Source organism: Oncorhynchus nerka, unplaced genomic scaffold (assembly GCF_034236695.1).
Source record: "Oncorhynchus nerka isolate Pitt River unplaced genomic scaffold, Oner_Uvic_2.0 unplaced_scaffold_2581, whole genome shotgun sequence".
Classification (NCBI taxonomy): domain Eukaryota; kingdom Metazoa; phylum Chordata; class Actinopteri; order Salmoniformes; family Salmonidae; genus Oncorhynchus; species Oncorhynchus nerka.
Window position 1 is genome coordinate 2,254 of NW_027038717.1, and position 23,481 is coordinate 25,734.

A 23,481-nucleotide genomic window follows, 5' to 3' on the forward strand; every position below is an offset into this window, starting at 1 on the left:
CAAGGTAGTCCTGTAGAACTTAATAGGGGAAGTCTCTCCTCACACTGATATTCTACCATGCTGCTCAGATAAAGACCAAGAAGAAGGGGACATTTTTACATTTACATTTAAGTCATTTAGCAGACGAAATCTTTGTAGAAACATCCAGCCAACAGGAAGGATGAACAACAATGGGTTTTTTTTGTGTGTGAAGGAAGAAGCACAACGGAAAGGAGAGAGGATGGATGGATGTTCCACAGCTTATTGTATCGACTCTGCAGTTTCAGCATGCTTTTGCGGCACAGTCGATAGCGCGCTGGACTTCGGGCTAGAAGGTCGAGGGTTCGAGACCCGCTCCCTGCCTGTTTCATTACAATATCTAAATTTAACAGATGTCGAGCCTCTCAACATTTGTAACCCAGTGAAGGCCACTATATCTGGAATGGAAACGTATTTCCGTATTGCCCCAATAATCGTGTCAGATGTAAATGTAGCTGTTTGCTCCTCCTCTTGTGGTATATTGTAAAACCATCTACTGTTGAGGACCATTCAATATCGCAGTTTTGTTTCCACGGATACGTGTCTAGGGGGGGAAAGGGGGGAGAGAGAAAGCACAGGGAGACCGCCGGATTACGCTCAGACAGACACGATGCGCGCTTTGGGTGATTCGCGACCTTAAAACATTTTCTGGTAAGGCTCCAGTTGATCGGATTTATGTTGTTTGATGTACTGCATGTTTAACTGTCGGATATGTATAGTAGCTTGATGTTTAAGGCTATGATGCAATTCATCACACTTAAAACGTACACCCCGCAGACGCAGATGGTTTAACGGTTTATGAATAGGCGAATTTGATTTGATTCCTAAACCACTTCGTTAGAAAAGCGGATTGGCTTGGAGTTATTTAAATAATCAACCATGTGGTATTACAATGATTACATTGGCCACTGACAGTCGCCTAAATAGGCTAAGTGAGAAGGCAGTGAGGGGAATTTAGTCTGTTTACCTGATGTGTTTGGCTTGAGGTCTATCCTCTTGCCTCAACATTGAAGGCAGGTTATCGTCTTTTTTTTGTCATGAATCTTGTTCTGGATGCAGCTCTGTGGAGTGGTCACTAGCTGGCCACAAAGTCTTTACAATCAGATTAACCTACACTCTAACCGTAACCACGCTGTGCTAACACTAATACCTAACCCATACCCTTAAATTAAGACCAACGTGCTCATTTTGGTATTTTCATACTTTTAAAAAAACTAACATTATTAGACCATTTTAACTTTGCAGCTGGCCCATCTACAGAAGCAGAAATCGTTTAGTTATGCCTCCATGACAAGACTCATCACAATAAATGTCAACCTGGCATCTTGAAGACCTTTGTCTGTTTCAGTCTGTACGTGGGCAGCGCAACAGCAGTGCGCTAAACGTACTGTGTCAGTGGTAATATGCTAAGTTGAAGTTTGCTGCCACAAATGCATTTTTGTAGCTTACTTTTCTGCGTCTTAAATAGCCCACGTCAGTGAGTCATGTCAGCGGCGGACATAGCAGGTCCAGTTTGAACTGAGGCAGAACTGGTGAATGTTTGTCATCTAAGTCTGCATGTGTGAAACTCAAGTGAGGACTGGAATATATATGTTTTGGTTTAGTATGAGAGGCGGATGCCTGTTGGAAACAGGTCTGGACCTTCTCACCCCCTCTCCGGGTCAACTGTCACACGGACTCACGCTAGCAGAAGAAAAACAGTCTCTTGGGGAAAGCAACAATCGATGTTTCATGCATCTCTGTCCACAGAATAAGTAGGTCAATTTTAACTCTCATCTTTCAGAAACTAATAATACTAATAAAGACAGATACCAGATTATTCAGAGGGGTTGGGTTAAATGTGAAAGACACATTTTAGTTGAAGGCATTCAGTTGTACTGACTAGGTATCCCCTCTTTCATTCAGTTTTACTGACTAGGTACCCCCTCTTTCATTCACTTGTACTGACTAGGTATCCCCCCTTTCATTCAGTTGTACTGACTAGGTATCCCCCCTTTCATTCAGTTGTACTGACTAGGTATCCCCCCTTTCATTCAGTTGTACTGACTAGGTATCCCCCCTTTCATTCAGTTGTACTGACTAGGTATCCCGCCTTTCATTCAGTTGTACTGACTAGGTATCCCCCCTTTCCCCTTCTTCTTCCATCTTCAGCCTTGTAGTCAGAATCTTGATAGCAAGCTTGCTGCCCTTCTTCTTCTTCTTCTTCTTCTTCTTCTTCTTCTTCTTCTTCTTCTTCTTCTTTTTAAATCATGTTTTATGACTGTCAGACAGGGCAATCGAAATCACATTAACTCCCTAATTGCCACTGTGAATAGTCATTTGAGTTCAAAAGTTATTCATGAATGTGAACCTAAGAACTAGGATAATGAGGACTTAATAGCGTGATTAAACACCTACTGAGGGAGTCGGGGGTGGACGAGGCATTAGTCTCTCTGAATAATAGAGACAATCAATGGGTGCGTTCTAAATGGGAGCCTAATTCCCTATCTAGTGCACTACGTTTGACCGGAGCCCTATGGGCCATGGCACCCTATTCCTTATGGGTCCTGGCCAAAAGTAGTGCCAGGGTGCCAATTGAGACCAAAGACAATCTTCTCTTCTCATGAATATTCATATATTATCTTCATATTAATATTCATATATTCTCTTCACATTAATATTCATATCCCTGTGATTGGAACTCATCAACAGCAGACGTCTGCAATCACTAATTAGTGTTTGTAAGTAAAAACTGGACTGGAAAGAAGCGAGAATATTGGTAGAATTGGAATGGGAGGGAGAGAGAGTGGAAGCGAGAGAGAGTGGAAGGGAGAGAATGGGAGGGAGAGAGAGTGGAAGGGAGAGAATGGGAGGGAGAGAGAGTAGAAGGGATAGAATGGGAGGGAGAGAGAGTGGAAGGGAGAGAGAGTGGGAGGGAGAGAGAGTGGAAGGGATAGAATGGGAGGGAGAGAGAGTGGAAGGGAGAGAGAGTGGGAGGGAGAGAATGGGAGGGAGAGAGAGTGGGAGGGAGAGAGAGTGGGAGGGAGAGAATGGGAGGAGAGAGAGTGGAAGGGAGAGAATGGGAGGGAGAGAGAGTGGGGGGAGTGGGAGGGAGAGAGAGTGGAAGGGAGAGAGAGTGGAAGGGATAGAATGGGAGGGAGAGAGAATGGGAGAGAGAGTGGACAGAGAGAGAGTGGAAGGGAGAGAATGGGAGGGAGAGAGAGTGGACAGCAGAGAGAGTGGAAGGGAGAGAATGGGAGGGAGAGAGAGTGGAGGGGAGAGAGAGTGGAAGGGAGAAAATGGGAGGGAGAGAGAGTGGAAGGGATAGAATGGGAGGGAGGGAGAGAGAGTGGAAGGGAGAGCGAGTGGGAGGGAGAGAGAGTAGAAGGGATAGAATGGGAGGGAGGGAGAGTAGAAGGGATAGAATGGGAGGAGAGAGAGTGGAAGGGAGAGAGAGTGGAAGGGGAGAGAGAGTAGAAGGGATAGAATGGGAGGAGAGAGAGTGGAAGGAGAGAGAGTGGAAGGGATAGAATGGGAGGAGAGAGAGTGGAAGGGAGAGAGAGTGGGAGAGAGAGTGGGAGGGAGAGAATGGGAGGGAGAGAGAGTGGGAGGGAGAGAATGGGAGGGAGAGAGAGTGGAAGGGATAGAATGGGAGGGAGAGCGAGTAGAAGGGATAGAATGGGAGGGAGAGAGAGTGGGAGGGAGAGAGAGTGGAAGGGAGAGAATGGGAGGGAGAGAGAGTGGGAGGGAGAGAATGGGAGGGAGAGAGAGTGGAAGGGATAGCATGGGAGGAGAGAGAGTGGGAGGGAGAGAGAGTAGAAGGGAGAGAGAGTGGAAGGGAGAGAGAGTGGATGGGAGAGAATGGGAGGGAGAGAGTGGAAGGGATAGAATGGGAGGGAGAGAGAGTGGGAGGGAGAGAGAGTGGAAGGGAGAGAGAGTGGGAGGGAGAGAATGGGAGGGAGAGAGAATGGGAGGGGAGAGAGAGTGGAAGGGAGAGAGAGTAGAAGGGAGAGAGAGAGTGGGAGGGAGAGAATGGGAGGAGAGAGAGTGGAAGGGATAGCATGGGAGGGAGAGAGAGTGGGAGGAGAGAGAGTAGAAGGGATAGAATGGGAGGAGAGAGAGTGGAAGGGGAGAGCGAGTGGGAGGGAGAGAGAAAGTAGAAGGGATAGAATGGGAGGAGAGAGAGTGGAAGGATAGCATGGGAGGGAGAGAGAGTGGGAGGAGAGAGAGTAGAAAGGAGAGAGAGTGGAAGGAGCGAGTGGAAGGAGAGAATGGGAGGGAGAGAGGGTGGAAGGGATAGAATGGGAGGGAGAGAGAGAGTGGAAGGAGAGAATGGGAGGAGAGAGAGTGGAAGGGGAGAGAATGGGAGGGAGAGAGAGTGGGAGGGAGAGAATGGGAGGGAGAGAGAGTGGAAGGGAGAGAATGGGAGGGAGAGAGAGTGGAAGGGATAGCATGGGAGGGAGAGAGAGTGGGAGGGAGAGAGAGTAGAAGGGAGAGAGAGTGGAAGGGAGAGCGAGTGGGAGGGAGAGAGAGTAGAAGGGATAGAATGGGAGGGAGAGAGAGTAGAAGGGATAGAATGGGAGGGAGAGAGAGTGGAAGGGAGAGCGAGTGGGAGGGAGAGAGAGTAGAAGGGATAGAATGGGAGGGAGAGAGAGTGGAAGGGAGAGAGAGTGGAAGGGATAGAATGGGAGGGAGAGAGAGTGGAAGGGAGAGAGAGTGGGAGGGAGAGAGAGTGGGAGGGAGAGAGAGTGGGAGGGGGAGAATGGGAGGGAGAGAGAGTGGGAGGGAGAGAGAGTGGAAGGGATAGAATGGGAGGGAGAGCGAGTAGAAGGGATAGAATGGGAGGGAGAGAGAGTGGGAGGGAGAGAGAGTGGGAGGGAGAGAGAGTGGAAGGGAGAGAATGGGAGGGATAGAATGGGAGGGAGAGAGAGTGGGAGGGAGAGAGTAGAAGGGATAGAATGGAAGGGAGAGAGAGTAGAAGGGATAGAATGGGAGGGGGAGAGAGTGGGAGGGAGATAGAGTGGAAGGGAGAGAGTGGACAGCAGAGAGAGTGGAAGGGATAGAATGGGAGGGAGAGAGAGTGGAAGGGAGAGAATGGGAGGGAGAGAGAGTGGAAGGGAGAGAGAGTGGACAGGAGAGAGAGTGGACAGCAGAGAGAGTGGACAGGAGAGAGAGTGGACAGCAGAGAGAGTGGAAGGGAGAGAGAGTGGAAGGGAGAGAGAGTGGGAGGGAGAGAGAGTAGAAGGGAGAGAGAGTGGAAGGGAGAGAATGGGAGGGAGAGAGTGTAAGGGATAGAATGGGAGGGAGAGAGAATGGGAGGGAGAGAGAGTGGAAGGGAGAGAATGGGAGGGAGAGAGTGGGAGGGAGAGAGAGTGGAAGGGAGAGAATGGGGAGGGAGAGAGAGTGGGATGGGAGGGAGAGAGTAGAAGGAGAGAGAGTAGAAGGGAGGAGAGAGTGGAAGGGAGAGAATGGAAGGGAGGATGGGGGAGAGAGTGTAAGGGATAGAATGGGATGGAGAGAGAGTGGGAGGAGAGAGAGTGGAAGGGAGAGAGAGTGGGAGGGAGAGAATGGGAGGGAGAGAGAATGGGAGGGAGAGAGAGTGGAAGGGAGAGAGAGTAGAAGGGAGAGAGAGTGGGAGGGAGAGAATGGGAGGGAGAGAGAGTGGAAGGGATAGCATGGGAGGGAGAGAGAGTGGGAGGGAGAGAGAGTAGAATGGATAGAATGGGAGGGAGAGAGAGTGGAAGGGAGAGCGAGTGGGAGGGAGAGAGAGTAGAAGGGATAGAATGGGAGGGAGAGAGAGTGGAAGGGATAGCATGGGAGGGAGAGAGAGTGGGAGGGAGAGAGAGTGGAAGGGAGAGAGAGTGGAAGGGAGAGAATGGGAGGGAGAGAGAGTGGAAGGGATAGAATGGGAGGGAGAGAGAGTGGAAGGGAGAGAATGGGAGGGAGAGAGTGTAAGGGATAGAATGGGAGGGAGAGAGAATGGGAGGGAGAGAGAGTGGAAGGGAGAGAATGGGAGGGAGAGAGAGTGGGAGGGAGAGAGAGTGGAAGGGAGAGAATGGGAGGGAGAGAGAGTGGAAGGGATAGCATGGGAGGGAGAGAGAGTGGGAGGGAGAGAGAGTAGAAGGGAGAGAGAGTGGAAGGGAGAGAGTGGAAGGGAGAGAATGGGAGGGAGAGAGTGTAAGGGATAGAATGGGAGGGGAGAGAGTGGGAGGAGAGAGAGTGGAAGGGGAGAGAGTGGGAGGAGAGAATGGGAGGGAGAGAGAATGGGAGGAGAGAGAGTGGAAGGGAGAGAGTAGAAGGGAGAGAGAGTGGGAGGGAGAGAATGGGAGGAGAGAGAGTGGAAGGGATAGCATGGGAGGAGAGAGAGAGTGGGGAGGGAGAGAGTAGAAGGGATAGAATGGGAGGGAGAGAGAGTGGAAGGAGAGCGAGTGGGAGGGGAGAGAGTAGAAGGGATAGAATGGGAGGGAGAGAGAGTGGAAGGGATAGCATGGGAGGGAGAGAGAGTGGGAGGGAGAGAGAGTGGAAGGGAGAGAGAGTGGAAGGGAGAGAATGGGAGGGAGAGAGAGTGGAAGGGATAGAATGGGAGGGAGAGAGAGTGGAAGGGAGAGAATGGGAGGGAGAGAGAGTGGAAGGATAGAATGGGAGGGAGAGAGAGTGGAAGGGATAGAATGGGAGGGAGAGAGAATGGGAGGGAGAGAGAGTGGAAGGGAGAGAATGGGAGGGAGAGAGAGTGGGAGGGAGAGAATGGGAGGGAGAGAGAGTGGAAGGGAGAGCATGGGAGGGAGAGAGAGTGGGAGGGAGAGAGAGTAGAAGGGAGAGAGAGTGGAAGGGAGAGAGAGTGGAAGGGAGAGAATGGGAGGGAGAGAGTGTAAGGGATAGAATGGGGAGGGAGAGAGAGTGGGAGGGAGAGAGAGTGGGAGGGGAGAGAGTGGAAAGGAGAGAGAGTGGGAGGGAGAGAATGGGAGGGAGAGAGAATGGGAGGGAGAGAGAGTGGAAGGGAGAGAATGGGAGGAGAGAGAGTGGAAGGGAGAGAGAGTAGAAGGGAGAGAGTGGGAGGAGAGAGAGTGGAAGGGATAGCATGGGAGGGAGAGAGAGTGGGAGGGAGAGAGAGTAGAAGGGATAGAATGGGAGGGAGAGAGAGTGGAAGGGAGAGCGAGTGGGAGGGAGAGAGAGTAGAAGGGATAGAATGGGAGGGAGAGAGAGTGGAAGGGAGAGAGGGTGGAAGGGATAGAATGGGAGGGAGAGAGAGTGGAAGGGAGAGAGAGTGGGAGGGAGAGAATGGGAGGGAGAGAGTGGGAGGGAGAGAGAGAGTGGGAGGGAGAGAATGGGAGGGAGAGAGAGTGGAAGGGATGGAATGGGGGGAGTGGGAGGTAGAGAGTAGAAGGGATAGAATGGGAGGGAGAGAAAGTGGAAGGGATAGAATGGGAGGGAGAGAGTGGAAGGGAGAGAATGGGAGGAGAGAGAGTGGAAGGGATAGAATGGGGGGGAGAGAGAGTGGAAGGGAGAGAATAGGAGGGAGAGAGAGTGGAAGGGAGAGAATGGGAGGGAGAGAGAGTGGAAGAGAGAGAATGGGAGGGAGAGAATGGGAGGGAGAGAGAGTGGAAGGGAGAGAATGGGAGGGAGAGAGAGTGGAAGGGATAGAATGGGGGGAGAGTGGAAGGGAGAGAATGGGAGGGAGAGAGAGTGGGAGGGAGAGAGAGTAGAAGGGAGAGAGAGTGGAAGGGAGAGAGAGTGGAAGGGAGAGAATGGGAGGAGAGAGTGTAGGGATAGAATGGGAGGAGAGAGAGTGGAAGGGAGAGAATGGGAGGGAGAGAGAGTGGGAGGAGAGAGAGTGGAAGGGGGAGAGAGTGGAAGGGAGAGAGAGTGGAAGGGAGAGAATGGGAGGGATAGAATGGGAGGAGAGAGAGAGGGAGGGAGAGAGAGTGGAAGGAGAGAGAGTGGGAGGGAGAGAATGGGAGGAGAGAGAATGGGAGGGAGAGAGAGAGTGGAAGGGAGAGAATGGGAGGGAGAGAGAGTGGAAGGGGAGAGAGAGTAGAAGGGGAGAGAGAGTGGGAGGGAAGAATGGGAGGGAGAGAGAGTGGAAGGGATAGCATGGGAGGGAGAGAGAGTGGGAGGGAGAGAGAGTGGAAGGGAGAGAGTGGAAGGGAGAGAATGGGAGGGAGAGAGTGTAAGGGATAGAATGGGAGGGGAGAGAGTGGGAGGGAGAGAGAGTGGGAGGGAGAGAGAGTAGAAGGGATAGAATGGGAGGGAGAGAGAGTGGAAGGGAGAGAGAGTGGGAGGGAGAGAATGGGAGGGAGAGAGAGTGGAAGGGATAGCATGGGAGGGAGAGAGAGTGGGAGGGAGAGAGAGTAGAAGGGAGAGAGAGTGGACAGCAGAGAGAGTGGAAGGGAGAGAATAGGAGGGAGAGAGAGTGGAAGGGATAGAATGGGAGGGAGAGAGAGTAGAAGGGAGAAAGAGTGGAAGGGAGAGAATGGGAGGGAGAGAGAGTGGAAGGGATAGAATGGGGGGAGTGGAAGGGAGAGAATGGGAGGGAGAGAGTGGAAGGGAGAGAGAGTGGAAGGGAGAGAATGGGAGGGAGAGAGAGTGTAAGGGAGAGAATGGGAGGGAGAGAGAGTGGAAGGGAGAGAGAGTGGAAGGGAGAGAATGGGAGGGAGAGAGAGTGGAAGGGAGAGAATGGGAGGGAGAGAGAGTAGAAGGGAGAGAGAGTGGGAGGGAGAGAATAGGAGGGAGAGAGAGTGGAAGGGATAGAATGGGAGGGAGAGAGAGAGTAGAAGGGAGAAAGAGTGGAAGGGAGAGAATGGGAGGGAGAGAGAGTGGAAGGGATAGAATAGGGGGGGGAGAGTGGAAGGGAGAGAATGGGAGGGAGAGAGAGTGGAAGGGAGAGAATGGGAGGGAGGGAGAGAGAGTAGAAGGGAGAAAGAGTGGAAGGGAGAGAATGGGAGGGAGAGAGAGTGGAAGGGATAGAATAGGGGGAGAGTGGAAGGGAGAGAATGGGAGGGAGAGAGAGTGGAAGGGAGAGAGAGTGGAAGAGATAGAATGGGAGGGAGAGAGAGTGGGAGGGAGAGAGAGTGGGAGGGATAGAATGGGAGGGAGAGAGAGTGGAAGGGATAGAATGGGAGGGAGAGAGAGTGGGAGGGATAGAATGGGAGGGAGAGAGTGGAAGGAGAGAGAGTGGAAGGGAGAGAATGGGAGGGAGAGACAGTGGAAGGGATATAATGGGAGGGAGAGAATGGGAGGAGAGAATGTGAGGGAGAGAGAGTGGAAGGGAGAGAATGTGAGGGAGAGAGAGTGGAAGGAGAGAGAGTGGAAGGGAGAGAGAGTGGAGGGGAGAGAGAGAGTGGAAGGAGAGAGAGTGGAGGGGAGAGAGAGAGTGGAAGGGAGAGAGAGTGGAGGGGGAGAGAGAGTGGAAGGTAGAGAGAGTGGAAGGGAGAGAGAGTGGAAGGGAGAGAGAGTGGAAGGAAGAGAGAGTGGAGGGGAGAGAGTAGAAGGGAGAGAGAGTGGAAGGGGAGAGAGAGTGGAAGGGAGAGAGAGTGGAAGGGAGAGAGAGTGGAAGGGAGAGAAAGAGTGGAAGGGAGAGAGAGTGGGAGGGGAGAGAGAGTGGAAGGGAGAGAATGGGAGGGAGAGAGAGTGGAAGGGAGAGAATTGGAGAGGAGAGAGAGTGGAAGGGAGAGAGAGTGGAAGGGAGAGAGAGTGGGAGGGGAGAGAGTGGAAGGGGAGAGAATGGGAGAGAGAGAGTGGAAGGAGAGAATTGGAGGAGAGAGAGTGGAAGGGAGAGAGTGGAAGGGAGAGAGAGTGGAGGGAGAGAGAGAGTGGAAGGGAGAGAGAGAGTGGAAGGGAGAGAGAGAGTGGAGGGAGAGAGAGTGGGAGAGAGAGTGGAAGGGAGAGAGAGAGTGGAAGGGAGAGAGAGAGTGGAAGGGAGAGAGAGTGGAAGGAGAGAGAGAGTGGAAGGGAGAGAGAGTGGAGGGAGAGAGAGGGAGAGAGAGAGAGTGGAAGGGAGAGAGTGTGGGAGGGAGAGAGAGTGGAAGGGAGAGAGAGTGGGAGGGAGAGAGAGTGGAAGGGAGAGAGAGTGGAAGGGATAGAATGGGAGGGAGAGAGAGTGGAAGGGAGAGAGAGTGGACAGCAGAGAGAGTGGAAGGGAGAGAATGAGAGGGAGAGAGAGTGGAAGGGAGAGAATGGGAGGGAGAGAGAGAGTGGAAGGGAGAGAGAGTGGAACGGAGTGAGAGTAGAAGGGAGAGAGAGTGGGAGGGAGAATAGGAGGGAGAGAGTAGAAGGGAGAAAGAGTGGAAGGGAGAGAATGGGAGGGAGAGAGAGTGGAAGGAGAGAGTAGAAGGAGAGAATGGGAGGGAGAGAGAGTGGAAGGGAGAGAGAGTGGAAGGGAGAGAGAGTGGAAGAGAGAATGGGAGGAAAGAGAGTGGAAGGGATAGAATGGGAGGGAGAGAGAGTGGAAGGGATAGAATGGGAGGGAGAGAGAGTAGAAGGGAGAGAGAGTGGAAGGGAGAGAATGGGAGGGAGAGACAGTGGAAGGGATATAATGGGAGGGAGAGAATGGGAGGGAGAGAATGTGAGGGAGAGAGAGTGGAAGGGAGAGAATGTGAGGGAGAGAGAGTGGAAGGGAGAGAGAGTGGAAGGGAGAGAGAGTGGAGGGGAGAGAGAGAGTGGAAGGGAGAGAGAGTGGAGGGGAGAGAGAGAGTGGAAGGGAGAGAGAGTGGAGGGGAGAGAGAGAGTGGAAGGTAGAGAGAGTGGAAGGGAGAGAGAGTGGAAGGGAGAGAGAGTGGAAGGAAGAGAGAGTGGAGGGGAGAGAGAGTAGAAGGGAGAGAGAGTGGAAGGGAGAGAGAGAGTGGAAGGGAGAGAGAGAGTGGAAGGGAGAGAGAGTGGAAGGGAGAGAAAGAGTGGAAGGGAGAGAGAGTGGGAGGGAGAGAGAGTGGAAGGGAGAGAATGGGAGGGAGAGAGAGTGGAAGGGAGAGAATTGGAGGGAGAGAGAGTGGAAGGGAGAGAGAGTGGAAGGGAGAGAGAGTGGGAGGGGGAGAGAGTGGAAGGAGAGAATGGGAGGGAGAGAGTGGAAGGGGAGAGAATTGGAGGGAGAGAGTGGAAGGGAGAGAGAGTGGAAGGGAGAGAGAGTGGAGGGGAGAGAGAGAGTGGAAGGGAGAGAGAGAGTGGAAGGGAGAGAGAGAGTGGAGGGGAGAGAGAGTGGGAGAGAGAGAGTGGAAGGGAGAGAGAGAGTGGAAGGGAGAGAGAGTGGAAGGGAGAGAGAGTGGAAGGGAGAGAGAGAGTGGAAGGGAGAGAGAGTGGAGGGGAGAGAGAGTGGGAGAGAGAGAGTGGAAGGGAGAGAGTGTGGGAGGGAGAGAGAGTGGAAGGGAGAGAGAGTGGGAGGGAGAGAGAGTGGAAGGGAGAGAGAGTGGAAGGGATAGAATGGGAGGGAGAGAGAGTGGAAGGGAGAGAGAGTGGACAGCAGAGAGAGTGGAAGGGAGAGAATGAGAGGGAGAGAGAGTGGAAGGGAGAGAATGGGAGGGAGAGAGAGTGGAAGGGAGAGAGAGTGGAACGGAGTGAGAGTAGAAGGGAGAGAGAGTGGGAGGGAGAGAATAGGAGGGAGAGAGAGTAGAAGGGAGAAAGAGTGGAAGGGAGAGAATGGGAGGGAGAGAGAGTGGAAGGGAGAGAGAGTAGAAGGGAGAGAATGGGAGGGAGAGAGAGTGGAAGGGAGAGAGAGTGGAAGGGAGAGAGAGTGGAAGAGAGAATGGGAGGGAAAGAGAGTGGAAGGGATAGAATGGGAGGGAGAGAGAGTGGAAGGGATAGAATGGGAGGGAGAGAGAGTAGAAGGGAGAGAGAGTGGAAGGGAGAGAATGGGAGGGAGAGAGAGTGGAAGGGATAGAATAGGGGGGAGAGTGGAAGGGAGAGAATGGGAGGGAGAGAGAGTGGAAGGAGAGAATGGGAGGGAGAGAGAGTGGAAGGGATAGAATAGGGGAGAGAGTGGAAGGGAGGGAGAGTGGGAGGGAGAGAATGGGAGGAGAGAGAGTGGAAGGGATAGAATAGGGGGGAGAGAGTGGAAGGGAGAGAATGGGAGGGAGAGAGTGGAAGGGATAGAATAGGGGGGAGTGGAAGGGATAGAATGGGAGGGAGAGAGAGTGGAAGGGAGAGAATGGGAGGAGAGAGAGTGGAAGGGATAGAATAGGGGGAGAGAGTGGAAAGGAGAGAATGGGAGGGAGAGAGAGTGGAAGGGATTGGATAGGGGGGGAGAGTGGAAGGGATAGAATAGGGGGGAGAGAGAGTGGAAGGGAGAGAATGGGAGGGAGAGAGCGAGAGTGGAAGGGAGAGAATGGGAGGGAGAGAGAGTGGAAGGGAGAGAATGGGAGGGAGGGAGAGAGAGTGGAAGGGAGAGAATGGGAGGGAGAGAGAGTGGAAGGGATAGAATAGGGGGAGAGAGTGGAAGGAGAGAATGGGAGGGAGAGAGAGTGGAAGGGATAGAATAGGGGGAGAGTGGAAGGGATAGAATAGGGTGGGGAGAGAGTGGAAGGGAGAGAATGGGAGGGAGAGAGAGAGTGGAAGGGAGAGAATGGGAGGGAGAGAGAGTGGAAGGAGAGAATGGGAGGGAGGGAGAGAGAGTGGAAGGGAGAGAATGGGAGGGAGAGAGAGTGGAAGGGATAGAATGGGAGGGAGAGAGAGTGGGAGGGAGAGAGAGTGGGAGGGATAGAATGGGAGGGAGAGAGAGTGGAAGGGATAGAATGGGAGGGAGAGAGAGTGGGAGGGATAGAATGGGAGGGAGAGAGAGTGGAAGAGAGAATGGGAGGGAGATTGTGGAAGGGATAGAATGGGAGGGAGAGAGAGTGGAAGGGATAGAATGAGAGGGAGAGAGAGTGGAAGGGATAGAATGGGAGGGAGAGAGAGTGGGAGGGAGAGAGAGTGGAAGGGAGAGAATGGGAGGGAGAGAGAGTGGAAGGGATAGAATAGGGGGGAGAGAGTGGAAGGGGAGAGAATGGGAGGGAGAGAGAGTGGAAGGGAGAGAATGGGAGGGAGAGAGAGTGGAAGGGATAGAATAGGGGGGAGTGGAAGGAGAGAGAGTGGGAGGAGAGAATGGGAGGGAGAGAGAGTGGAAGGGATAGAATAGGGGGAGAGAGTGGAAGGGAGAGAATGGGAGGGAGAGAGAGTGGAAGGGATAGAATAGGGGGGAGAGTGGAAGGGATAGAATGGGAGGGGAGAGAGTGGAAGGGAGAGAATGGGAGGGAGAGAGAGTGGAAGGGATAGAATAGGGGGGGAGAGTGGAAGGGAGAGAATGGGAGGGAGAGAGAGTGGAAGGGATAGAATAGGGGGGAGAGTGGAAGGGATAGAATAGGGGGAGAGTGGAAGGGGAGAGAATGGGAGGGAGAGAGAGAGTGGAAGGGAGAGAGAGTGGAAGGGAGAGAATGGGAGGGAGGGAGAGAGTGGAAGGAGAGAATGGGAGGGAGGGAGAGAGAGTGGAAGGAGAGAATGGGTGGGAGAGAGAGTGGAAGGGGAGAGAGTGGAAGAGAGAATGGGAGGAGAGAGAGTGGAAGGATAGAATGGGAGGGAGAGAGAGTGGGGGAGGGAGGAGAGAGAGTGGGAGGGATAGAATGGGAGGGAGAGAGAGTGGAAGGGATAGAATGGGAGGGAGAGAGAGTGGGAGGGATAGAATGGGAGGGAGAGAGAGAGTGGAAGGGAGAGAGAGTGGAAGGGAGAGAATGGGAGGGAGAGACAGTGGAAGGGAGAGAGAGTGGAGGGGAGAGAGAGAGTGGAAGGGAGAGAGAGTGGAGGAGAGAGAGAGAGTGGAAGGGAGAGAGAGTGGAAGGGAGAGAGAGTGGAAGGGAGAGAAAGAGTGGAAGGGAGAGAGAGAGTGGAAGGAAGACAGAGTGGAAGGGAGAGAGAGTGGAAGGGAGAGAGAGTGGAAGGGAGAGAAAGAGTGGAAGGGAGAGAGAGTGGGAGGGAGAGAGAGTGGAAGGGAGAGAATGGGAGGGAGAGAGAGTGGAAGGGAGAGAGAGTGGAAGGGAGAGAGAGTGGAGGGAGAGAGAGAGTGGAAGGGAGAGAGTGGAAGGGAGAGAGAGTGGAAGGGAGAGAGAGAGAGTGGAAGGGAGAGAGAGTGGGAGGGAGAGAGAGTGGAAGGGAGAGAGAGTGGGAGAGAGAGAGTGGAAGGAGAGAGAGTGGGAGTGAGAGAGAGTGGAAGGGAGAGAGAGTGGAAGGGAGAGAGTGGGAGGGAGAGAGATTGGGAGGGAGAGAGAGTGGAAGGGAGAGAGAGTGGAAGGGCGAGAGAGTAGAAGGGATAGAATGGGAGGGAGAGAGAGTGGAAGGGAGAGAGAGAGTGGAAGGGAGAGAGTGGGAGGGAGAGAGAGTGGGAGGGAGAGAGAGTGGACGGGAGAGAGTGGGAGGGAGAGAGAGTGGGAGGGAGAGAGAGTGGACGGGAGAGAGAGTGGAAGGGATAGAATGGGAGGGAGAGAGAGTGGAAGGGAGAGAGAGAGTGGAAAGGAGAGAGAGTGGACAGGGGAGAGAGTGGAAGGGAGAGAGATTGAGGGAGTGAGAGATGAATAATGACAGCGAGAGGGAGAGCGAAAGAAAGAGAGAAGGTGTGATTGAGTTGGACATGGAGATGTCTGCTGGGTGGTTGTGCTGCTGGGTGGTTGTCCTGCTGGGCGGTTGTCCTGCTGGGTGGTTGTCCTGCTGGGTGGTTCTCCTGCTGGGTGGTTGTCCTGCTGGGTGGTTGTCCTGCTGGGCGGTTGTCCTGCTGGGCGGTTGTCCTGCTGGGCGGTTGTTCTGCTGGGCGGTTGTCCTGCTGGGTGGTTGTCCTGCTGGGTGTTTGTCCTGCTGGGTGTTTGTCCTGCTGGGTGGTTGTCCTGCTGGGTGGTTGTCCTGCTGGGCGGTTGTCCTGCTGGGCGGTTGTCCTGCTGGGCGGTTCTCCTGCTGGGCGGTTGTCCTGCTGGGTGGTTGTCCTGCTGGGCGGTTGTCCTGCTGGGTGGTTGTCCTGCTGGGTTGTTGTCCTGCTGGGCGGTTGTCCTGCTGGGTTGTTGTACTGCTGGGTTGTTGTCCTGCTGGGTGGTTGTCCTGCTGGGTTGTTGTCCTGCTGGGCGGTTGTCCTGCTCGGTGGTTGTCCTGCTGGGTGGTTGTCCTGCTGGGTTGTTGTCCTGCTGAGTGGTTCTCCTGCTGGGTTGTTGTCCTGCTGGGTGGTTGTCCTGCTGGGTGGTTCTCCTGCTGGGTGGTTGTCCTGCTGGGTGGTTGTCCTGCTGGGCGGTTGTCCTGCTGGGCGGTTGTCCTGCTGGGCGGTTGTTCTGCTGGGCGGTTGTCCTGCTGGGTGGTTGTCCTGCTGGGTGTTTGTCCTGCTGGGTGTTTGTCCTGCTGGGTGGTTGTCCTGCTGGGTGGTTGTCCTGCTGGGCGGTTGTCCTGCTGGGCGGTTGTCCTGCTGGGCGGTTCTCCTGCTGGGCGGTTGTCCTGCTGGGTGGTTGTCCTGCTGGGCGGTTGTCCTGCTGGGTGGTTGTCCTGCTGGGTTGTTGTCCTGCTGGGCGGTTGTCCTGCTGGGTTGTTGTACTGCTGGGTTGTTGTCCTGCTGGGTGGTTGTCCTGCTGGGTTGTTGTCCTGCTGGGCGGTTGTCCTGCTCGGTGGTTGTCCTGCTGGGTGGTTGTCCTGCTGGGTTGTTGTCCTGCTGAGTGGTTCTCCTGCTGGGTTGTTGTCCTGCTGGGTGGTTGTCCTGCTGGGTGGTTATCCTGCTGGGTTGTTGTCCTGCTGGGTGGTTGTCCTGCTGGGTGGTTGTCCTGCTGGGTGGTTCTCCTGCTGGGTGGTTGTCCTGCTGGGTGGTTGTCCTGCTGGGTGGTTGTCCTGCTGGGTGGTTGTCCTGCTGGGTGTTTGTCCTGCTGGGTTGTTGTCCTGCTGGGTGGTTGTCCTGCTGGGTGGTTGTCCTGCTGGGTGTTTGTCCTGCTGGGTGGTTGTCCTGCTGGGTGGTTGTCCTGCTGGGTGGTTCTCCTGCTGGGTGGTTGTCCTGATGGGTGGTTGTCCTGCTGGGTGGTTGTCCTGCTGGGTGGTTGTCCTGCTGGGTGGTTCTCTTGCTGGGTGGTTGTCCTGCTGGGTGGTTGTCCTGCTGGGTGGTTGTGTGGTCTCAAGTGTTTCGCAGGTTTGACATCCAACTGAATACAGACTGAATACAGACTGAATACAGACTGAATACAGACTGAATACAGACTGATTATAGATACATGTTTCTATCTGATATTATCATGTATCTGATGTTATCATGTATCTCTGTTTCTGCCTGCTTCTATCTGATAGTATCATGTATCTCTGTTTCTGCCTGCTTCTATCTGATAGTATCATGTATCTGATATTATCATGTATCTCTGTTTCTGCCTGCTTCTATCTGATAGTGTCATGTATCTGATATTATCATGTATCTCTGTTTCTGCCTGCTTCTATCTGATATTATCATGTATCTCTGTTTCTGCCTGCTTCTATCTGATAGTATCATGTATCTCTGTTTCTGCCTGCTTCTATCTGATGTTATCATATATCTCTGTTTCTGCCTGCTTCTATCTGATGTTATCATGTATCTCTGTTTCTGCCTGCTTCTATCTGATGTTATCATGTATCTCTGTTTCTGCCTGCTTCTATCTGATAGTATCATATATCTCTGTTTCTGCCTGCTTCTATCTGATGTTATCATGTATCTCTGTTTCTGCCTGCTTCTATCTGATGTTATCATGTATCTCTGTTTCTGCCTGCTTCTATCTGATAGTATCATGTATCTGATGTTATCATGTATCTCTGTTTCTGCCTGCTTCTATCTGATAGTATCATGTATCTGATGTTATCATGTATCTCTGTCTATGAAACAGGATTCTGCCTGCTTCTATCTGATGTTATCATGTATCTGATGTTATCATGTATCTCTGTTTCTGCCTGCTTCTATCTGATGTTATCATGTATCTCTGTTTCTGCCTGCTTCTATCTGATATTATCATGTATCTCTGTTTCTGCCTGCTTCTATCTGATAGTATCATGTATCTGATAGTATCATGTATCTGATGTTATCATGTATCTCTGTTTCTGCCTGCTTCTATCTGATAGTATCATGTATCTGATGTTATCATGTATCTCTGTTTCTGCCTGCTTCTATCTGATAGTATCATGTATCTGATGTTATCATGTATCTCTGTTTCTGCCTGCTTCTATCTGATGTTATCATGTATCTGATATTATCATGTATCTCTGTTTCTGCCTGCTTCTATCTGATAGTATCATGTATCTGATGTTATCATGTATCTCTGTTTCTGCCTGCTTCTATCTGATAGTATCATGTATCTCTGTTTCTGCCTGCTTCTATCTGATGTTATCATGTATCTCTGTCTATGAAACAGGATTCTGCAGTCATTTATCTACCCAACAGTGACAGATTCATCTGATTTCTTAGATATTTTTTGTTGTTGATTCGTTTTGTTTTTGAAAATGTGTTTTGAAATAATATCATATCGAGATATCCCTCAATTAATACTAGAATGGTTGTAGGTATGAAGTCATCATTTCGGGGGATGTACTGAGAAACTACTGTAAATGTAGCAAAGAGTCTTCATCGACACGGCCGACTGACCTCCCTGTTTTCCCCCTCTCCCCCCCCTCTTCTCCCAGGTTGATTGACAAGCCCGTCGTCCAATCAAATCGAATCGTCGACCATGATTGCAACAGGGGGCCTCCTGCGTATAAACCGGTGCCAGGACTCCCAGCACTCTAAGAACCAAGCTGAGAACAAGAGGAAGAGGAAACAAGCCAAGAGAAAGAAGAACGATGTAGTTGTGGTGGGTAGCATGATGTACTACAATACCCATCATGCTCTGTACTACAGTACCCATAATGTTTTGTGTATTGTATTTAGTTTAGAACGATGTAGTTGTGGTGGGTAGCATGACGTACTACAATACCCATCATGCTCTGTACTACAGTACCCATAATGTTTTGTGTATTGTATTTAGTTTAGAACGATGTAGTTGTGGTGTGTAGCATGATGTACTACAATACCCATCATGCTCTGTACTACAGTACCCATAATGTTTTGTGTATTGTATTTAGTTTAGAACGATGTAGTTGTGGTGTGTAGCATGATGTACTACAATACCCATCATGCTCTGTACTACAGTACCCATAATGTTTTGTATATTGCATCTAGTTTAGAACGATGTGGTGGTGGTGGGTAGCATGATGGACTACAATACCCATCATGCTCTGTAATACAGTACCCATAATGCTTTGTATATTGCATCTAGTTTAGAACGATGTGGTGGTGGTGGGTAGCATGATGGACTACAGTACCCATGATGCTTTGTGTATTGCATCAGGTTTAGAACGATGTGGTGGTGGTGGGTAGCATGATGGACTACAGTACCCATGATGCTTTGTGTATTGCATCAGGTTTAGTTACGATTTCGAGTGTGTTCAGAAATTCAATCTGGGGTGCCAGAGTGCACTCTGGGCGTTTGTAAATCCAGAGCGTTGTCAGATTGTCCGTTTGTAAATTGTAATTGTAAATGAGCGTTTCACTATCTGAGCATTCAGAGCGCACACTGCTACTGGACGCATTCAAAGGCAGTCAAGCACCCTGGCTCACTGGGTCACTGTGACCATTTTACTCGCCCTAGCAGAGCTGGTTAGGCTGTTTTCATGTTATCAAATGTTATTTGTCACATGCACCAAATACAACAGGTGTTGTAGACCTTACAGTGAAATGCTGAATACAACAGGTGTAGTAGAACCTTACAGTGAAATGCTGAATACAACAGGTGTAGTAGACCTTACAGTGAAATGCTGAATACAACAGGTGTAGTAGACCTTACAGTGAAATGCTGAATACAACAGGTGTAGTAGACCTCACAGTGAAATGCTGAATACAACAGGTGTAGTAGACCTCACAGTGAAATGCTGAATACAACAGGTGTAGTAGACCTCACAGTGAAATGCTGAATACAACAAGTGTAGTAGACCTCACAGTGAAATGCTGAATACAACAGGTGTAGTAGACCTCACAGTGAAATGCTGAATACAACAGGTGTAGTAGACCTCACAGTGAAATGCTGAATACAACAAGTGTAGTAGACCTCACAGTGAAATGCTGAATACAACAGGTGTAGTAGACCTCACAGTGAAATGCTGAATACAACAGGTGTAGTAGACCTTACAGTGAAATGCTGAATACAACAGGTGTAGTAGACCTCACAGTGAAATGCTGAATACAACAAGTGTAGTAGACCTCACAGTGAAATGCTGAATACAACAGGTGTAGTAGACCTCACAGTGAAATGCTGAATACAACAGGTGTAGTAGACCTTACAGTGAAATGCTGAATACAACAGGTGTAGTAGACCTCACAGTGAAATGCTGAATACAACAGGTGTAGTAGACCTCATAGTGAAATGCTGAATACAACAGGTGTAGTAGACCTTACAGTGAAATGCTGAATACAACAGGTGTAGGTAGACCTTACAGTGAAATGCTGAATACAACCGGTGTAGTAGACCTCACAGTGAAATGCTGAATACAACAGGTGTAGTAGACCTTACAGTGAAATGCTGAATACAACAGGTGTAGTAGACCTCACAGTGAAATGCTGAATACAACAGGTGTAGGTAGACCTTACAGTGAAATGCTGAATACAACCGGTGTAGTAGACCTTACAGTGAAATGCTGAATACAACAGGTGTAGTAGACCTTACAGTGAAATGCTGAATACAACCGGTGTAGTAGACCTCACAGTGAAATGCTGAATACAACAGGTGTAGGTAGACCTTACAGTGAAATGCTGAATACAACCGGTGTAGTAGACCTCACAGTGAAATGCTGAATACAACAGGTGTAGTAGACCTTACAGTGAAATGCTGAATACAACAGGTGTAGTAGACCTCACAGTGAAATGCTGAATACAACAGGTGTAGGTAGACCTTACAGTGAAATGCTGAATACAACCGGTGTAGTAGACCTCACAGTGAAATGCTGAATACAACAGGTGTAGTAGACCTTACAGTGAAATGCTGAATACAACAGGTGTAGGTAGACCTTACAGTGAAATGCTGAATACAACAGGTGTAGTAGACCTTACAGTGAAATACTTACTTACAAACCCTTAACCAACAATGCAGTTTTTTAGAAAATACCTACAAAAAGTAAGATAACAATAGCGAGGCTATATACAGGGGGGTACCGCTACAGGGACAATGTACTACAGGGTACCGGTGTCAGGGTACCGGTGTCGAGGTAATTGAGGTAATATGTACATGTAGGTAGGGTTATTAAAGTGACTATGCATAGATGACAACAGAGAGTAGCAGCAGTGTAGAAGGGGGGGGGGGGGGGTGCAAATAGTCTGAGAAGCTATTTGATTGGGTGAACAGGAGTCTTATGGCTTGGAGGTAGAAGCTGTTTAGAAGCATCTTGGACCTAGACTTGGCGCTCCGGTACCGCTTGCCGTGCGGTAGCAGAGAGAACAGTCTAGGACTAGGGTGGCTGGAGTCTTTGACAATTTTGAGGGCCTTCCTCTGACACCGCCTGGTATAGAGGTCCTGGATAGCAGGAAGCTTGGCCCCAGTGATGTACCGGGCCTTCCTCTGACACCGCCTGGTATAGAGGTCCTGGATAGCAGGAAGCTTGGCCCCAGTGATGTACCGGGCCTTCCTCTGACTCCGCCTGGTATAGAGGTCCTGGATAGCAGGAAGCTTGGCCCCAGTGATGTACCGGGCCTTCCTCTGACACAGCCTGGTATAGAGGTCCTGGGTAGCAGGAAGCTTGGCCCCAGTGATGTACCGGGCCTTCCTCTGACACCGCCTGGTATAGAGGTCCTGGATAGCAGGAAGCTTGGCCCCAGTGATGTACCGGGCCTTCCTCTGACACCGCCTGGTATAGAGGTCCTGGATAGCAGGAAGCTTGGCCCCAGTGATGTACTGGGCCGTGTTGGTAAGTGTAACTGTGCAGCTGGCAACAATTTAATAACGGTTTGGGTTTTTTTGCCGACGTTTGACACCGGCCATATTCACTGGGTGTTGAGCGTTTGTAAATTCATCAGTTATTCTGCGCGAGAGTGCTCTGAAATCTATATACCACTTAGCTAAAAAATGATGTGAGTAATCAAGTCAATAAACGTTGGGTTTCACAGTAATGATAGAGTAGCTAACATACCGATACTTACTGCTGTAATGCTATGTGGTCCATAAGGATATAGTAGCTAACATACTGGTACATACTGCTGTAATGCTATGTGGTCCGTAAGGATAGAGTAGCTAACATACTGGTACATACTGCTGTGATGCTATGTGGTCCATAAGGATATAGTAGCTAACATACTGGTACATACTGCTGTAATGCTATGTGGTCCATAAGGATATAGTAGCTAACATACTGGTACATACTGCTGTAATGCTATGTGGTCCATAAGGATAGAGTAGCTAACATACTGGTACATACTGCTGTAATGCTATGTGGTCCATAAGGATAGAGTAGCTAACATACCGATACTTACTGCTGTAATGCTATGTGGTCCATAAGGATATAGTAGCTAACATACTGGTACATACTGCTGTGATGCTATGTGGTCCATAAGGATAGAGTAGCTAACATACTGGTACATACTGCTGTAATGCTATGTGGTCCGTAAGGATAGAGTAGCTAACATACTGGTACATACTGCTGTAATGCTATGTGGTCCATAAGGATAGAGTAGCTAACATACTGCTGTAATGCTATGTGGTCCATAAGGATATAGTAGCTAACATACTGCTGTAATGCTATGTGGTCCATAAGGATATAGTAGCTAACATACTGGTACATACTGCTGTAATGCTATGTGGTCCATAAGGATAGAGTAGCTAACATACTGCTGTAATGCTATGTGGTCCATAAGGATATAGTAGCTAACATACTGGTACATACTGCTGTAATGCTATGTGGTCCATAAGGATAGAGTAGCTAACATACCGATACTTACTGCTGTAATGCTATGTGGTCCATAAGGATATAGTAGCTAACATACTGGTACATACTGCTGTAATGCTATGTGGTCCATAAGGATAGAGTAGCTAACATACTGGTACATACTGCTGTAAGGCTATGTGGTCCGTAAGGATAGAGTAGCTAACATACTGGTACATACTGCTGTAATGCTATGTGGTCCATAAGGATAGAGTAGCTAACATACTGGTACATACTGCTGTAATGCTATGTGGTCCATAAGGATATAGTAGCTAACATACTGGTACATACTGCTGTAATGCTATGTGGTCCGTAAGGATAGAGTAGCTAACATACTGGTACATACTGCTGTAATGCTATGTGGTCCATAAGGATAGAGTAGCTAACATACTGGTACATACTGCTGTAATGCTATGTGGTCCATAAGGATATAGTAGCTAACATACTGGTACATACTGCTGTAATGCTATGTGGTCCATAAGGATAGAGTAGCTAACATACTGGTACATACTGCTGTAATGCTATGTGGTCCATAAGGATAGAGTAGCTAACATACTGGTACATACTGCTATAATGCTATGTGGTCCATAAGGATAGAGTAGCTAACATACTGCTGTAATGCTATGTGGTCCATAAGGATATAGTAGCTAACATACTGGTACATACTGCTGTAATGCTATGTGGTCCATAAGGATAGAGTAGCTAACATACTGGTACATACTGCTGTAATGCTATGTGGTCCATAAGGATAGAGTAGCTAACATACTGCTGTAATGCTATGTGGTCCATAAGGATAGAGTAGCTAACATACTGGTACATACTGCTGTAATGCTATGTGGTCCATAAGGATAGAGTAGCTAACATACTGCTGTAATGCTATGTGGTCCATAAGGATAGAGTAGCTAACATACTGGTACATACTGCTGTAATGCTATGTGGTCCATAAGGATAGAGTAGCTAACATACTGGTACATACTGTTGTAATGCTATGTGGTCCATAAGGATAGAGTAGCTAACATACTGGTACATACTGCTGTAATGCTATGTGGTCCATAAGGATAGAGTAGCTAACATACTGGTACATACTGCTGTAATGCTATGTGGTCCGTAAGGATAGAGTAGCTAACATACTGGTACATACTGCTGTAATGCTATGTGGTCCATAAGGATATAGTAGCTAACATACTGGTACATACTGCTGTAATGCTATGTGGTCCATAAGGATATAGTAGCTAACATACTGCTGTAATGCTATGTGGTCCATAAGGATAGAGTAGCTAACATACTGCTGTAATGCTATGTGGTCCATAAGGATAGAGTAGCTAACATACTGCTGTAATGCTATGTGGTCCATAAGGATATAGTAGCTAACATACTGGTACATACTGCTGTAATGCTATGTGGTCCATAAGGATAGAGTAGCTAACATACTGGTACATACTGCTGTAATGCTATGTGGTCCATAAGGATATAGTAGCTAACATACTGGTACATACTGCTGTAATGCTATGTGGTCCATAAGGATAGAGTAGCTAACATACTGGTACGTACTGCTGT

General features: G+C 50.0%; 1 long non-coding RNA gene across 1 annotated transcript; it reads left to right on the forward strand.

The window, feature by feature from the left end:
• Positions 1-221: 221 nt before the first annotated feature.
• Positions 222-17,768, forward strand: LOC135567123 (uncharacterized). The gene is made up of 3 exons (XR_010462260.1): positions 222-669; positions 1,623-1,772; positions 17,605-17,768. It is a non-coding gene; the product is annotated as an uncharacterized LOC135567123 (long non-coding RNA).
• The last annotated feature ends 5,713 nt before the right edge of the window (positions 17,769-23,481 follow it).